Genomic DNA, 5,393 nt, shown 5'->3' on the forward strand with positions numbered 1-5,393 from the left:
GCCATCCATAGGATCCCTTAGAGGAATCCCCTAACCCCGGGGAAGTTGAGGCTGCAGTGAGCCATAATGGTGTCAGTGCACTCCAGCCTGGGCGAAAGACAGAGCGAGACCCTGTCACAGACAGACAGACAGACAGACAGACAGACAGACACGCAGGCAGGCAGGCAGGCAGGCAGGCAGGTAGACAGCAGCTGTATTATGTTCTTCTCAGGGTGGGAAGCAAAAATAACAGCAGACAGCACTTAACGTTTCTGTTGTTGTTCTTGTTTTGGACGGAGTTTTCACTCTTGTTGCCCACGCTGGAGTGCAATGGCCACCATCTCGAGGGATCCGCCTGCCCTCGGCCTCCCAAAGTGCGGGGATGACAGGCGTGAGCGTACCGCACCCGGCTCCCCCCCCCCCCCCCCCATCCGCCCCCCAACCACCACCGCTTGTCTTCCGGACAGTTTTACGGCACAGTGTTTGGTTGGCCTGCTTACATTCATTCTACATAGAAATTTAGGATGTCAGCTTCTGGCCTCATGGACTCCGAGCTGAGGAGTCCCCTGGTCTGTCTATCACAGGACCGTACACGTAAGGAGTAGAAAAACCGCAACGTTCAAAATCAGTAATTTTGTGATACAGAAATACACGGATTCACCCAAAACACGGAAACTTTTACAAATTGTCTTTGTTAGTCCTGATGTCTGTGTCAGTGATTCTTTTAGGTTTGGACCTTGACCGAGAGAATTTCCAGTCGGTCTCTCGTCTCTCGTCTCTCGTCTCCGGACGGACAGAAGTTCCAGATGATCCGATGGGTGGGGGGGGTCTTAGGCTGTGTGCCCCCAGGGGCCCTGGTCGATGAGTTGTGGGGATCGCCTGGGAGGGCGCGGTGACCCACTGTGCTGTGGGGGCCTCCATCCTTCCGCCTCCCGCCTCCCCCTCCAGGCGATCCCAATTCATTCCAGGCTGACAGTCTCATTGGCAGACGTCGGGCATCACCTAGCGGCCACTGTTACTCTGAAAATGGAGGCCTCAACAGAGGAAGGAAGCTCAGGCCGCCTGCGCACAGCCTGGGGCAACTGTGTCTTCTCCACCGCCCCCGCCCCCACCTCCAAGCTCCCCCCTTCTTGGTTGCCTAGGAAATGGCCACTTTGACGACTGGGCCGGAGTGACCTTTGATCAGGCAGCATAAGTAAGTAAATCAATCAATCAATCAATACATAAATGTAAATACAATACAATTTATGTATTGTATTATGTACAATAAAGTAGTACGGGCGTGGTGGCTCACGCCTGTCCTCCCAGCACTTTGGGAGGCCGAGGCGGGCAGATCACCTGAGGTCGGCAGTTCGAGACCAGCCTGACCCACATGGAGAAACCCCGTCTCTACTGAAAATACCAAATTAGCGGGGCGCAGTGGCACATGCCTGTAATCCCAGCTACTCGGGAAGGGAAACTGAGGCAGGAGAATTGCTTGAACCTGGGAGGCGGAGATCGCAGTGAGGCGAGATGGCGCCATTGCGCTCCAGTCTGAGCAACAGGCGCGAAACTGCGTCTCAAAAAAAAAGCAAAAAACAAAAAAGCAAACCAAAACACAAACAAACTAACAAACACACAAAAAAACACCATTCTCTGTGAAACTGCTTTGTAGTGTGTGTATTCGTCTCACAGAGTTAAACCTTTCTTTTGAATCAGCAGGTTGGAAGGATTTTTTTGTAGAATCTGTCTATGTACATTTAGGAGACCCTTGTGTCGTATGGTGAAAAAATCTTATGTTTTCAGATAAAAACGAGAGAGAAGGTCTTCATGAAACAGCTTTCTGTTGTGTGGATTCCTCATACAGAGTTAAAACTGCCTTTGGATTCAGCAGTTTGGAAGCAGCATGGACATTTGGGAGCCCATTGGGGCCTATTGTGAGAAAGCGAACATCCCCACCCCAGAAATAATAAAGCAGCTCTCTATGATACTGCTTTGTGATGTGTGGATTCATGCCACAGAATTACAACAAATTTTTGATTTAGGAGGTTTGAAGCAGTCTTTCTGTAGAATCCGCGAATATACCTTTGGGAGCCCATTGAGGCCTACTGTGAAAAACCGAATATCCCCAAATGAAAACTAGAAAGAAGCTGTCTCTGAAACTGCTTTGTGGTGTGTGGATTCATCTCACAGAGTGAAACCTTTCTTTTGATATACCAGGTTGGAAGCGCCCCTTTTGTAGAATCTACAAAAGGGCATTTGGGAGCTGTTTGAGGCCTAGGGTGAAAAACAGAAAATCGGTAGATAAAAACTAACAAGAAGCTATCTGCAAAACTGCTTTGCGATGTGTAGATTCCTCTGACAGAGTTACATCTTTCTGTTGATTCAGCAGATTGGAAGCATTTTGGGGTGTGTGTGTGTGTGTGTGTGTGTGTGTGTGTGTGTGTGTGTGTGTTTTGACAGAGTCTCACTCTGTCCCCCAGGCTGGAGTGCAGTGACACCATCTCGGCTCGCTGCAACCTCTGCCTCCCAGTTGAAGGGATTCTCCTGCCTCAGCCTCCCAAGTAGTTGGGGTTACAGGCACCCGCTACCAGGCCCGGCTAATTTTTTGTATTCTTGGTAGAGATGGGGTTTCATCGTTTTGGCCAGGCTGGTCTTGAACTCCTGACCTCAGGTGATCCACCCACCTCTGCCTCCCAAAATGCTGGGATGACAGGCGTGAGCCACTGCACGCGGCCGATTGGAAGCAGTTTTTTGGCAGAATCTTCAAAGGGACATTTGGGAGCCCTTTGTGGCTTATGGTGACACTGAACATCCCCAGATGAAAACGAGAAAAAATGCTACTGGTGAAACTGCTTCTTGACGTGTGGATTCACCTCGAACGGATACATCTGTTGAACCAGGAGGTTGGAAACACGCTTTCTGTAGAATCTGTGAAGGGACATTTGGAAACCCATTGAGGCCTACGTTGAAAAACAGAATATCCACAGATTGAAACAAGAAAGACGCTATCTGTCAAATTGATTCGTGATGCGCAGATTGATCTCTCAGCGATAAACCATTCTTTTGATTCATCATGTTAGAAACACTTTTTTTTGGCAGTCTCTCTGAACGGATTTTTGGGAGCCCCTTTAGGCCTATGGCGAATAACCAAATATTCCCAGATAAAAATGAGAAAGAATGTATTTGAGAAACTGCTTTGCGATGTGTGGACTCATCCTAAAGAGTTACACCTTTCTTTTGATTAGGCGGGTTGGAGACGCTCTCTTTGTAGAGATTCCAAAGGGACGTGTGGGAGCCCTTGAGGCCTATGGTGACAAACTGAATATCCCCAGACAAAGACCAGAGAGAATATTTCATTGAATCTGCTTCGTGATGTCTGGATTTATCTGCCAGCGCAGAACGTATTCTTTGTTTGTTTGTGTGTGTGTGTGTGAGTCAGCAGGTTGGAAATGCTCTTTTTGTTGAGTGTGTGGGAAGACATTTCCAAGCCCATTAATTCCGGTTGTCCAAACCAGATTGTCCCCCCGAGAAAAGCCATGAAGAAGCGAAACGATCTGTGAAACTGCTTTGCGTGACTGGATGCATCTCACAGAGTTAAACCTTTCTTTTGATTCACGTGTTGGAAACACGCTTTCTCTAGAATTTGCCAAGGCATATTTGGGAGCCCATGGAGGCCTATGTTGAAAAATCAAATATCCCCAGAGAAGCAGTAGAAAGAAGCTATCTGTGAATTGGCTTTGTGAGATGTGGATTCATCTCACAGAGTTAAACCCGTGTTTCGGTTCAGCAGGTTGGAAACACTTCTGTGGTAGAATCTGCAAAAGGATATTTGGGACTCCTTTGAGGCCAATGGTGGAAAAGCACATATTTCCTGATAACAGCTAGAAGGAAGCTACCTGAGAAACTGCTTTGTGTGTGGATTCCTCGCACAGAGGTACAACTGTATTTGGACTCAGCGGATTGGAAGCACTCTTTTAGTAGAATCTGTGAAAATAATGTGGGCTGCAATTGAGGCCTAGGGTGAAAAACAGATTATCCCCAGATAAAAACTGAAGAGAGCCTATGTGTGAAACGGTTTTGTAATGTGGGGATTCCTCTCACAAAGTGAAAGCGTTCTTTTGATACGTCGGTTTGGAAATATTCTTCTTAAGGGAATCGGCGAAGGGACTTTGGGAGCCCCTTGAAACCTGTGGAGAAAAACCGACACTCCCCAGAGAAAAACCAGAAATAAACTATCATCGGGACTGATTAGTGATCTGTGGATACATGTTACAGAGTTAAACTTTTCTTTGGATTCAAAATGTTGGAAACACTGTGTTTGCAGAATCTCTGAAGAAAGGACATTGCAAAGACCATTGAGGCCCAAGGGGAGGTCTCTCACTCTCTCTCTCCCTCTCTCTCTCTCTCTCCCTCTCTCTCTCTCTCTCTCTCTCTGTCTGTTTCTCACTGTGTCTCTCTGTCCGTCTCAAAAAATAAGAAAGGATGGATACATGCATACATACATACATACATACATACAATTAAAAATTAGGAAGAAAATAAAATGAATAACTCGGCCCGGCGCGGTGGCTCAAGCCTGTCATCCCAGCGCTTTGGGACGCCGGGGGCGGTGGATCGCTGGATCACGAGGTGGTCAGATCAGCAGGGCCAGTATGGTGAAACCCCGTCCGTCTCCAGTCAAAAGACCAAAAATTAGCCGGGCATGGTCGTGCGCGTCTGTAATCTCAGCTACTCGGGAGGCCGAGCTGAGGCAGGAGAATCGCTTGAACCTGGGAGGCGGAGGTTGCAGTGAGCCGAGATCGCGCCGCTGTACACCAGCCTGGGCGAGAGAGCGAGACAACCTCTCCAAAAAATACTACTACTACTAATAAATTAATACATAAACGAATAAAAATGAAAGTAAAATAAAAAATAAAACTGAAAAGGAAAAGGAAAAGGAAATAATTAAAAAGTGAGTTTCCGGGAAGAGAGGGAAGAAAAAAAAAAGGAAAGAAAAAAGACAACAGTCCCACAGTGACATAAACATATGCCTCTCGCCTTTCGAGGCGTCAGTGATGCTACGAATGATGCGTAATTTTTTTTTTAACTTCCTTTTATGTTATTCTCGTTTATTGTTTGACACGAGCCTCGGAGGCCCTCCCTCCCTCCGTCCCACTCCCTCCTCGTTGCCCAGACAACTTCAGGAGACAGGCCCTGGCTGGGCCAGATTGTTCTTCTCTTTGAGCAGTTGTTTCCCTGTCTTTCTTCGTGTCTTTAACCCGTGTGGACTCTTCTGCTCGGATTTCACAGATGGCAGCTCCACTTCCGGCCTTGTTGTTTAGTGGGGGCTTTCCTGATTCTCCCCGCATGTAGTGAAAGCAGAGAGATTCGCCTCTCCCACTCCCCCCCTCTCTTTCTTTGTTGCTTTCTCGCTTTTTCTTTCTGTCTCTTTC

The 5,393-nt window shown here is 47.6% G+C and overlaps 1 long non-coding RNA gene across 1 annotated transcript; it reads left to right on the forward strand.

Moving 5' to 3' along the window:
- The first annotated feature begins 292 nt into the window (after window positions 1-292).
- Window positions 293-1,946, forward strand: LOC140711104 (uncharacterized). The gene is made up of 2 exons (XR_012092244.1): window positions 293-1,174; window positions 1,765-1,946. It is a non-coding gene; the product is annotated as an uncharacterized lncRNA (long non-coding RNA).
- Window positions 1,947-5,393: the final 3,447 nt, after the last annotated feature.

Source organism: Chlorocebus sabaeus, unplaced genomic scaffold (assembly GCF_047675955.1).
Source record: "Chlorocebus sabaeus isolate Y175 unplaced genomic scaffold, mChlSab1.0.hap1 unalloc_scaffold_1520, whole genome shotgun sequence".
Lineage (NCBI taxonomy): Eukaryota > Metazoa > Chordata > Mammalia > Primates > Cercopithecidae > Chlorocebus > Chlorocebus sabaeus.